This window comes from Meles meles, chromosome 1 (assembly GCF_922984935.1).
Source record: "Meles meles chromosome 1, mMelMel3.1 paternal haplotype, whole genome shotgun sequence".
Classification (NCBI taxonomy): domain Eukaryota; kingdom Metazoa; phylum Chordata; class Mammalia; order Carnivora; family Mustelidae; genus Meles; species Meles meles.
Window position 1 is genome coordinate 108,254,025 of NC_060066.1, and position 13,092 is coordinate 108,267,116.

Here is a 13,092-nt window from a genome sequence, read left to right on the forward strand (position 1 = left end):
GGGAAAGCAGAGCATAATGAGAATATCCAAGTCATGGGGCAGATGAAGAGACAAAGAAAGACTTTCATTAGCAATGTTTCAATTCTTTGAAGAGAGTATGAATAAATGCTAATCCCTTTGTGTCAAGCTAAAGTTCAAGGTATTGTCAAAAACCATAATAAAATGTTCTGGTTCCCCTGGGGTGAGGTGGGGTGGTTTTGAAACACAGAATCTGGAACACTTCCTGGCCATGTTACTAACTAACTCTACTGGAATAAAATGTTGTACAGTTGTTTCTCTCAAACGCAAAGATTTTAGATGACAATTCCTCACCATTCCCTGCCAATATACAAACCTCTCTGCCAGGCTTGGGAATGGGGTGGAGAGGGGTAGAATCAAACCAAGCAGAAGGAGACAAAACTAAACCATGGGGGAAATAAGTGGAGACTGGTACACACACATCTTCTTGGTTTTCTCTGTCTATAAGAATAAAAAGGCAAAGAAAAGATATGAAAGCAAAACAGGAACCTAAGACCTCTGAGAAGAGATAAAAGGGACCAGGAGTCATGGAACTCATCAAAGAAGTCTTGGGTTTTTATCTGTAATCTGTAATATCTATAATGTTTAAATTTTTTCAAGATTCAATAATTTAGGGGCATTTGGGTAGCTCAGTCAGTTAAGTGTCTGCCTTCAGTTCCAGTCATGATCTCAAGGTCCTGGGATCAAGCCCCATGTGCGCTCCCTGCTCAGTGGGAAGTCTGCTTCTCCCCCTCTCTCTGCCCCTCCCCCCTGCTCAACCTCTCTCTCTCTCTCAAATAAATAAAATTTTTAAAAAAAGAATCAAGAATTTATACATAATTTGTGTGTAAATAAAAAGAACTTTGAGATACATAATTACATCAGTATGTTTGAATCACAAGGAAAAAAAAAAAAACAAAAAAACACAGCACCGCCTACCAGTTTGGGTATTATTTAAAATCCTTAACAAGTATAGTTTCAGAAATAAGTCCTCATACATAAGAGAAGTTATTCTTTGGTTTCTGAGTTTATTATTTTCTTCCAAGAAGATGCAAAGGACAAGAGTTTTCTGTTTCTTTTCCATTTTCTTGTCAAGAAGAACTTGGCTGGTCTAAGAAAGTACATATTAGGGACCTTGGAGTCTACCTCGTGCCTCAGTTCATTCAGCTACATCCTTTCCTCATTGTGAACATTGTTGGGGGAAGTCTTAAATATCTATAATTACGGGCCCAAGTGTATTTAAAGGCACCTTATTCAGATGGAACAAATGCTTCATGTTAATCATGCTGAACCCCATAATAAGGATAATAACTGGGATTTGTAAAGAGCTTTTCCCCCAGACAAGTTTCAAACATACCACAATACAGCATTTCCTTGAGCCTCACAATATCCTAGTGACGCACCCAAGACACGATGACCACCTGATCTGGTTGCTGTGGCTCAGAGAGATTTCATAAGTTGTCTGAGGTTGCACAGCAGCAAACCATGCAGGAATTTCACAACGGGAAAGGGCACGGGGTTAGCCACCCCCAGCAGTGACTTCTCCAATAACTAACCTTCTCTCACAGAGGACTCAATGCCTTGAAATGACCTGGTAGCCTCCTGTCATCTGAACCATGACTTTGGACACTCCTAGGAGTTCTTCCCTTGATGCTGAGGGGCCAAGACCACACCACCAGAAGGCTGTCACAGCAAAAGTTATTCTAACACCAGTTGGCCATAGACTCTGGGTCAGAAACTGTCCTCTCCATGAAGGCAGTATGGGTGGTATAGAGGGACGAGCACTGGCCCTGGCACAAAACAGACCAGGAGTGAAGTCCACCCTCTTTGCTATGTGACTATGGCAGGCTCTCCATCTAGTCCGGCAAGAGAGTGGATGCTCAGTAAATGTCACTTCCCCTTCTGATAGCAGGAACACAACATACCAGTTTTCAGGGTGCTCTGCTTTTATCTTCCCTGATTGGCAAGAATAATTTTTTGACCAAGAGGATAAAAGAGAAGACCAAAACAAAGATTTCAGATATTCTGGAACAAATGGGGTAGCAATGTGGGAGGCAGATTGGAAGACACAAAAGGCAAGAAAGTGCACAGAAAGAAAAGGACAACAAGAAACAGATTGAAATGCTGAATGGAAAGGAAGACGAAGGAAGTCAGAAAAGAGATCATCTGAAAATGAGCGAGTGACCCCAGGAAATAGATAGGGCAAACTCAGAAGAGAAGGTCAGCACACCTTATGCATCAGCACTGTGATCACACACAAAATCTTGAGGCAGCTGGTTTGGCTGCCAAAGACTGGTTTACGAAGAGGTTGGGAAGACATTTACACAAAGACAATTCCTCTCAAAAGAAAAGGTTTTCAAAGCAATAATTAAAATTATTTGTATTACTGTTAATGAATCACCCCAACAATGGCACTACTGACTACAGGGAGCCCATTCATCAGGCCCCTGCCCCCAAGGCACACAGGGCTCTGGCTTCTCTTGGGTCACAGAGGGTCAGGCCTCCCTCTTCTTCCTCCTGTAGTGAGGAAAACACTTCAGTCAGTGTTGGAAACCCTCTGATTATGGGCACAAATGTTTCCCACACAAATTCAAAACCAGTGGAATACTATTGAGTCACATACCTAGAAGACCTCTTTTCAAAAGCTATTTTTATTTTCTTTTGTTTAACAAATAATATACTTAGGACATTTCCTGAAATTAATTGCCCACAGCCATGCAGATGTTCAGGGGAGAAACTGGGTAGAATTGACATTCTGTGTTTTTGTTACAGACTTTGGGAAAAAAACTCCAAATGTCCTTATCACACACAATCTTAGAAATCACAGTAGAGCCTTACAAACAAATGAACCAAATTAGATGTAAAAAGATTTGGGACCCAAGTCTGTGGTTCACTGTTTCTTTGGGAAAACAACCACCTCTGATGGCCTCAGTGTTTCTTTCTCTTTTTTTTTTTTTTTTAAAGATTTTATTTATTTATTTGACAGAGAGAGATCACAAATAGGCAGAGAGGCAGACAGGGTGGGGGTGGGAAGCAGGCTCCCTGCTGAGCGGAGAGACCGATGCAGGACTCAGTCCCAGGACCCTGAGATCACGACCTGGGCCGAAGGCAGTGGCTTAATCCACTGAGCCACCCAGGCGCCCTCAGTGTTTCTTTCTATGACATGGAGATGAAGGGGTTCATGGAGCCATTCTCAAAGTCAGTGCAACTAGCAGAAAAGGAATTATCATGCTCCCCAGAAAATAATTCACCTGTATCACTTTAATTGATTTCATAGTTCTTATCAGTTTGTCATTTCCACAAGGTTATTATAGGTTTCTCCAATACAGTTTACCTTATAGCCATTAACAAGATTATAGGACTAGCTATCTCTAAGAGAAGACTACAAATTTCTGCAATAAAGACAATTAGAAATTATTTTTATTGTCAAAATGTTCTGTGACAGTGCAGCCACCTGTACATAATTCCTTTGAAACTAAGGAACAATATATGAGCTGGTGAAATTGGAAGATGGTTTTTATGTCATGATCTCAGGGTTGTGAGCTTGAGACCCATGTAGGGCTCGGCACTAAGGGTGGAGACTGAGATTCTCCCTCTTCCTCTGCTCCTCCCTTTTCTCTCTCTGATAGAAAGAAAGGAAGGAAGGAAGGAAGGAGAAAGGAAGAAAGAAAGAAAGAGACAGAAAAGAAAGAAAATGTTTTTTAATAATAATGAAATTATTTAAAAAACCACTTCTGGGTGCCTGGGTGGCTCAGTGGGTTAAGCCGCTGCCTTCGGCTCAGGTCATGATCTCAGGGTCCTGGGATCGAGCCCCGCATCGGGCTCCCTGCTCCGCAGGGAGCCTGCTTCCTCCTCTCTCTCTGCCTGCCTCTCTGCCTACTAGTGATCTCTCTCTCTGTCAAATAAATAAATAAAATCTTTAAAAAAAAAAAAAGATTCTCTCTCTCCCTCTGATCCTCCCACCCTCTTTAAAAAAAAAAAAAAAAAAAAAAAAAAAAAAAAAAACCACTTCTGGGGCACCCGGGTGGCTCAGTTGTTTAAGTGTCTGCCTTCGGCTCAGATCATGATCCCAGGGTCCCGGGATTGAGCCCCGCATCAGGTTCCTGGCTCAGCCTGTTTCTCCCTCTGCCTACCACCTGGCTCATGCTCACTCTCTCTCTCTATCTCAAATAAATAAATAAAATCTTAAAAAAAAAAAAAACTTCCTTCTAGGCTTACAATAGTGAAAGTGAACAGAGAACCAAATAGAAAGGGTCCTCGGTTGGCAAAATTCTACAAAAAGTGAAATTTCAATAGACCACCAACTCTGCAGCCAGAGTCCATGATTTTGCGGCTAGAGAAGCATTATCTCTCCCACAATGCTAGCATCTTATGCTTGCTCAGCACATGGACAGAGGGAGAGGGGTCATGAGGGGCAGAATCACCAGCATGGAGAACAGGCCAGATGGCAGTTAAGACAGATGCACATTTGTATGCATCATCACATGAAAGCAGCATGTAAAGTAACTGGATTATTAGTCCAACATACCCAATCAGATGTGCTATCATAAATGGAAAGACCTTATTCGGGACCAAAATGGTTCAGATCAAGAATCAATGTATTTTACTTTCAGGAGGTGAGGCCACTCTTGGTTCACCAGGTTTTTCTTGGGAGTACTTCAGCACTCTGTCAGCACACTCTGGTGCTACTAGGGCCTTACAGTGGGTGTAAGGTGCACCTGTCCCTCAGGGGTCAAGCTGTGGACAGAGAAAGAAGGCAATAGAAACACCATTCTAGGAAACACATAGATTAAAAGCCAGCTGGAGAAGAAACAGGTGGAATGGGTTTTGGTTGACAATGAATCAGTGCATTAGACATCAGGGCGTTGTCTGCAAAAGATGTCTGGTTAAAGGGTGCAATTAAAACTCCTATATAAGTACCAGGATCTCCAAACCAGTATTCCACAAGCTCTCAGGCTAAGTTCTCCATTTCTCTTGGCAACCTAGGTAAGTCCTTCAAGAAAAAATTCTATTTCTCTTTTTATACCTGTTTCTCTTTCTTAGCACTCTTACATAGACAATTAGATTGTGCAGATTGTGTAATTTTGTCTTTCTGGAGAATTCTATGACTTTCCCAACCATGACATGTTCTTATGTGAACGACAGAAGCAAAATCCTAGTGGACTTCGCCTAAAAGCTAATATTTTCATAATTCTCTATTGTCTTCAAGAAAGGAAACATCTGGGCTGCCTGGGTGGCTCAGTGGGTTAAGCCTCTGCCTTCAGCTCAGGTCATGATCTCAGAGTCCTGGGATCGAGTCCTGCATCAGACTCTCTGCTCAGCAGGGAGCCTGCTTCCTTCTCTCTCTCTCTCTCTCTCTGCCTGCTTCTCTGTCTACTTGTGATCTGTCTCTGTCAAATAAATAAATGAATTCTTGGGAAAAAAAAAAAAAAGAAAGAAAGAAAGAAAGGAAACATCTGAAGAAAGGTTCCTGCCTTAGTCTCTGACCACTAAGTGTCCATTATTAGATTGTACTGTGTAACTTTGGATCTCCTCCTCCAGGCTTTGTGTTCCTTGAGAAAAGGAACAGTTTCTTATTCATTTACATTCCCAGAATACACCACAAAAGAAATAGTTTAACTATTGAATCAATTAATTTATTACTTTTGCCATCACAACATCCTCTCACTGCAAAGGACTTCAGAAGTCAGGTGGCCAGTGGTTCTCGAAGCTGCATCAGAATCAGCCAGGAGATTTTTATATGCAGAGTCCAGGGTCCCACCACAGACTTACTAAACCACTATCTCTGGAGGTGGGACCTGAAATCTATTTCTCTAAAGATCCCCTGGTGACTCTAAAGTACAGCAAGACTTGGGAACTACAGACCTAATCCAACATACCACTCAAATTAGGAATCATTCATTTGTTCATGCATCCATCCATCAAACATTTTTTGAACTTCTACTATATTCTAGGCAGTAAGAAAAATATAAAAATAGATAAGACATGGTTCTGGCCTTTACAGAACACTCTTTAAAGGAGTAAGATATGAAACAAGCAATTCATATACACTGTGACATGTAGCTTAGCAGGGGCAAGTACAAAGAAAAAGATAATCTGATGGAGATGATTCCCTAGGCCTGCTCTTTACTTCTTAGGCCAAGTGGTCTAGTATAGTCCAGAACCCTCCCTTCAGCACGTCCACAGAGGACAATTCAGATGTGGAAGGAGATGTTATCTTCATTCCAGATGACTTTTATGTGATGCATTCAGGGCTACAAAGCAAAGGGGGTCTGTTTAGATTCCACCCTCTTCTTTTTGGGAATTGTAGTAAGAGCATTATTATTGGAAATTAAAGATGAAATAAAAATGCCTTATTTCGGGGGAGGAGTCAAGATGGCAGAGAAGTAGCAGGCTGAGACTACATCAGGTAGCAGGAGATCAGCTCGATAGCTTATCTAAACATTGCAAACACCTACAAATCCAACGGGAGAGCGAAGAGAAGAAGAACAGCAACTCTAGAAACAGAAAATCAACCACTTTCTGAAAGGTAGGACTGGCGAGAAGTGAATCTAAAACGACGGGAAGATAGACTGCGGGGGGAGGGGCCGGCTCCCAGCGAGCGGCGGAGGAACGGAGCACAAAATCAGGACTTTTAAAAGTCTGTTCCACTGAGGGACATTGCTCCAGAGGCTAAACCAGGGTGAAGCCCATGCGGGGTCAGCGTGGCCCCAGGCCCCACAGGGTCACAGAAGGATCGGGGGTGTCAGAGTGTCGGAGAGCTTGCAGGTATTAGAACAGAGAAGCCGGCTACAGAGACAGAGCCGAGGACTGAACTCTCAGCTCAGGGTTACCTTGAACTGGTCGCGGGCTGGGTGAGCTCGGAGCGCGGCTAGAGGCTGGGGATACGGGAGTGATTGGGTGCTGTCCTCTGGGGGCGCACTGAGGAGTGGGGCCCCAGGCTCTCGGCTCCTCCGGGCCGGAGACTGGGAGGCTGCCATTTTCATTCCCGTCCTCCGGAACTCTAAAGAAAGCGTTCAGGGAACAGAAGCTCCCAAAAGCGAACCTGAGCCGATTACTTAGTCCGGCCGCCGGTAAGGGCGGTGCAATCCCACCTCGGGCAAAGACACTTGAGAGTCACTACAACAGGCCCCTCCCCCAGAAGATCAACAAAATATCCAGCCAGGACAAAGTTCATCTATCAAGGAAAGTAGGTTCAATTCCTAAGACAGCAGAGCAATTCCAGAGGAGGAGAAAGCAAAGCATGGAACTCATGGCTTTCTCCCCATGATTCTTTAGTCTTGCGGCTACTTCAATTTTTTTTTTCTTTTTTCAATTTTTTTTCTTTTTTCTTTTTTCTTCTTCTGCTAAATTTTTTAAAACTTTTACCCTTTTCTTTTTTAATTTTGACTAGTTCATCTAAATATATATATTTTTTCTTTCTTTTTTATATTTTTTTCTTTATTTGTTTTATTTTTTAAATTTTTTCTTTTTTTTTTTCTTTTTTTTTCAGAACTTGTTTTTATCCCCTTTCTCCCCCCCACAATTAGGGGTCTCTTCTGATTTGGTTACAGCGCATTTTTCTGGGGTCTTTGCCACCCTTTTAGTAGTTTATTTGCTCCTTCATATCCTCCTATCTGGACAAAATGACAAGGCGGAAAAAATCACCACAAACAAAAGAACAAGAGACAGTACCGAAGGCTAGGGACCTAATCAACACAGACATGGGTAATATGTCAGATCAAGAGTTCAGAATGACGATTCTGAACATTCTAGCCAGACTCGAAAAAGGCATGGAAGATATTAGAGAAACCCTCTCTGGAGATATTAAAGCCCTTTCTGGAGAAATTAAAGAACTAAAATCTAACCAAGTTGAAATCAAAAAAGCTATTAATGAGGTGCAATCAAAAATGGAGGCTCTCACTGCTAGGATAAATGAGGCAGAAGAAAGAATTAGTGATATAGAAGACCAAATGACAGAGAATAAGGAAGCCGAACAAAAGAGGGACAAACAGCTACTGGACCATGAGGGGAGAATTCGAGAGATAAGTGACACCATAAGACGAAACAACATTAAAATAATTGGGATTCCAGAAGAAGAAGAAACAGAGAGGGGAGCAGAAGGTCTATTGGAGAGAATCATTGGAGAGAATTTCCCTAATATGGCAAAGGGAACAAGCATCAAAATCCAGGAGATGCAGAGAACCCCCCTCAAAGTCAACAAGAAGAGGTCCACACCCCGTCACCTAATAGTAAAATTTACAAGTCTTAGTGACAAAGAGAAAATCCTGAAAGCAGCCCGAGAAAAGAAGTCTGTAACATACAATGGTAAAAATATTAGATTGGCGGCAGACTTATCCACAAAGACCTGGCAGGCCAGAAAGAGCTGGCATGATATATTCAGAGCACTAAACGAGAAAAACATGCAGCCAAGAATACTCTATCCAGCTAGGCTATCATTGAAAATAGAAGGAGAGATCAAAAGCTTCCAGGACAAACAAAAACTGAAAGAAATTGCAAACACCAAACCAGCTCTCCAGGAAATATTGAAAGGGGTCCTCTAAGCAAAGAGAGAGCCTAAAAGTAGTAGATCAGAAAGGTACAGAGACAATATACAGTAACAGTCACCTTACGGGCTAATAATGGCACTAAATTCATATCTCTCAATAGTTACCCTGAATGTTAATGGGCTAAATGCCCCAATCAAAAGACACAGGGTATCAGAATGGATAAAAAAACAAAACCCATCAGTATGTTGCCTACAAGAAACTCATTTTAGACGCGAAGACACCTCCAGATTTAAAGTGAGGGGATGGAAAACAATTTACCATGCTAATGGGCATCAGAAGAAAGCTGGGGTGCAATCCTTATATCAGATCAATTTGATTTTAAGCCAAAGACTATAATAAGAGATGAGGAAGGACACTATATCCTACTCAAAGGGTCTGTCCAACAAGAAGATCTAACAATTTTAAATATCTATGCCCCTAACGTGGGAGCAGCCAACTATATCAACCAATGAATAACAAAATCAAAGAAACACATCAATAATAATACAATAATAGTAGGGGACTTTAACACTCCCCTCACTGAAATGGACAGATCATCCAAGCAAAAGATCAACAAGGAAATAAAGGCCTTACATGACACACTGGACCAGATGGACATCACAGATATATTCAGAACATTTCATCCTAAAGCAACAGAATACACATTCTTCTCTAGTGCACATGGAACCTTCTCCAGAATAGATCACATCCTGGGTCACAAATCAGGTCTCAACTGGTATCAAAAGATTAGGATCATTCCCTGCATATTTTCAGACCACAATGCTCTGAAGCTAGAACTCAATCACAAGAGGAAAGCTGGAAAGAACCCAAATACATGGAGACTAAACAGCATCCTTCTAAAGAATGAATGGGTTAACCAGGAAATTAAAGAAGAATTGAAAAAATTCATGGAAACAAATGATAATGAAAACACAACAGTTCAAAATCTGTGGGACACAGCAAATGCAGTCCTGAGAGGAAAATATATAGCGGTACAAGCCTTTCTCAAGAAACAAGAAAGGTCTCAAGTACACAACCTAACCCTACATGTAAAGGAGCTGGAGAAAGAACAAGAAAGAAACCCTAAACCCAGCAGGAGAAGAGAAATCATAAAGATCAGAGCAGAAATCAATGAAATAGAAATCAAGAAAACAATAGAAAAAATCAATGAAACTAGGAGCTGGTTCTTTGAAAGAATCAATAAGATTGATAAACCCCTGGCCAGACTCATCAAAAAGAAAAGAGAAAGGACCCAAATAAATAAAATCATGAATGAAAGAGGAGAGATCACAACTAACACCAAAGAAATACAGACAATTATAAGAACATACTATGAGCAACTCTACGCCAACAAATTTGACAATCTGGAAGAAATGCATGCATTCCTAGAGACATTTAAACTACCACAACTGAACCAGGAAGAAATAGAAAACCTGAACAGGCCCATAACCAGTAAGGAGATTGAAACAGTCATCAAAAATCTCCAAACAAACAAAAGCCCAGGGCCAGACGGCTTCCCAGGGGAATTCTACCAAACATTTAAAGAAGAACTAATTCCTATTCTCCTGAAACTGTTCCAAAAAATAGAAATGGAAGGAAAACTTCCAAACTTATTTTATGAGGCCAGCATCACCTTGATCCCAAAACCAGACAAGGATCCCACCAAAAAAGAGAACTACAGACCAATATCCTTGATGAACACAGACGCAAAAATTCTCGCCAAAATACTAGCCAATAGGATTCAACAGTACATTAAAAGGATCATTCACCACGATCAAGTGGGATTTATTCCAGGGCTGCAGGGTTGGTTCAACATCTGCAAATCAATCAGTGTGATAGAACACATTAATAAAAGAAAGAACAAGAACCATATGATACTCTCCATAGATGCTGAAAAAGCATTTGACAAAGTACAGCATCCCTTCCTGATCAAAACTCTTCAAAGTGTAGGGATAGAGGGCACATACCTTAATATTATCAAAGCCATCTATGAAAAGCCCACCGCAAATATCATTCTCAATGGAGAAAAACTGAAAGCATTTCCACTAAGGTCAGGAACACGGCAGGGATGTCCATTATCACCACTGCTATTCAACATAGTACTAGAAGTCCTAGCCTCAGCAATCACACAACAAAAAGAAATTAAAGGCATCCAAATTGGTAAAGAAGAAGTCAAACTCTCACTCTTCGCAGATGATATGATACTATATGTGGAAAACCCAAAAGACTCCACTCCAAAACTGCTAGAACTTGCATAGGAATTCAGTAAAGTGTCAGGATATAAAATCAATGCACAGAAATCAGTTGCATTTCTGTACACCAACAACAAGACTGAAGAAAGAGAAATTAAGGAGTCAATCCCATTTACAATTGTACGCAAAACTATAAGATACCTAGGAATAAACCTAACCAAAGAGACTAAGAATCTATACACAGAAAATTATAAAGTACTCATGAAAGAAATTGAGGAAGACACAAAAAAATGGAAAAATGTTCCATGCTCCTGGATTAGAAGAATAAATATTGTGAAAATGTCTATGCTACCTAAAGCAATCTACACATTTAATGCAATCCCTATCAAAATACCATCCATTTTTTTCAAAGAAATGGAACAAATAATCCTAAAATTTATATGGAACCAGAAAAGACCTCGAATAGCCAAAGAAATATTGAAAAAGAAAGCCAAAGTTGGTGGCATCACAATTCCGGACTTCAAGCTCTATTACAAAGCTGTCATCATCAAGACAGCATGGTACTGGCACAAAATCAGACACATAGATCAGTGGAACAGAATAGAGAGCCCAGAAATCGACCCTCAACTCTATGGTCAACTAATCTTCGACAAAGCAGGAAAGAATGTCCAATGGAAAAACGACAGCCTCTTTAATAAATGGTGCTGGGAAAATTGGACAGCCACATGCAGAAAAATGAAATTGGACCACTTCCTTACACCACACACGAAAATAGACTCCAAATGGATGAAGGACCTCAATGTGAGAAAGGAATCCATCAAAATCCTTGAGGAGAATGCAGGCAGCAACCTCTTCGACCTCAGCTGCAGCAACATCTTCCTAGGAACAATGGCAAAGGCAAGGGAAGCAAGGGCAAAAATGAACTATTTGGATTTCATCAAGATCAAAAGCTTTTGCACAGCAAAGGAAACAGTTAACAAAACCAAAAGACAACTGACAGAATGGGAGAAGATATTTGCAAACTACCTATCAGATAAAGGGCTAGTATCCAAAATCTATAAGGAACTTAGCAAACTCAACACCCAAAGGACAAACAACCCAATCAAGAAATGGGCAGAGGACATGGACAGACATTTCTGCAAAGAAGACATCCAGATGGCCAACAGACACATGAAAAAGTGCTCCACGTCACTCGGCATCAGGGAAATACAAATCAAAACCACAATGAGATATCACCTCACACCAGTCAGAATGGCTAAAATTAACAAGTCAGGAAATGACAGATGCTGGAGAGGATGTGGAGAAAGGGGAACCCTCCTCCACTGTTGGTGGGAATGCAAGCTGGTGCAACCACTCTGGAAAACAGCATGGAGGTTCCTCAAAATGTTGAAAATAGGACTACCCTATGACCCAGCAATTGCACTACTGGGTATTTACCCTAAAGATACAAACGTAGTGATCCGAAGGGGCACGTGTACCTGAATGTTTATAGCAGCAATGTCTACAATAGCCAAACTATGGAAAGAACCTAGATGTCCATCAACAGATGAATGGATAAAGAAGATGTGGTATATATACACAATGGAATACTATGCAGCCATCAAAAGAAATGAAATCTTGCCATTTACGACGACGTGGATGGAACTAGAGCGTATCATGCTTAGTGAAATAAGTCAATCGGAGAAAGACAACTATCATATGATCTCCCTGATATGAGGACATGGAGAAGCAACATGGGGGGGGGTAGGGGGATAGGAGAAGAATAAATGAAACAAGATGGGATTGGGAGGGAGACAAACCATAAATGACTCTTAATCTCACAAAACAAACTGGGGGTTGCTGGGGGGAGGTGGGATTGGGAGAGGGGGAGGGGGCTATGGACATTGGGGTGGGTAAGTGCTATCGTGAGTGCTGTGAAGTGTGTAAACCTGGCGATTCACAGACCTGTACCCCTGGGGATAAAAATACATTATATGTTTATTAAAAAAAAAAAATTGGAAGGGGAGGCGAACCATAAGAGACTATGGACTCTGAAAAACAACCTGAGGGTTTTGAAGGGTCAGGGGTGGGAGGTTGGGGGAACAGGTGGTGGGTAATAGGGAGGGCACGTTTTGCATGGAGCACTGGGTGTTGTGCAAAAAGAATGAATACTGTTACGCTGAAAAAATAAATAAAATGGAAAAAAAATAAAATTTAAAAAATGCCTTATTTCACAAATTACACAGGCCAGCTAGACATCTGGCATTATAAATAAGTCAGATTTTTACACTGTTGTCTGCCTTCCAAGAAATGAAAAGAAGAAGAAATTGTAACAATTCAGGAATATGAAACAAGTTGGCTATTCCTTGTCACATCCTGGGTGTACTCCCAGCAAA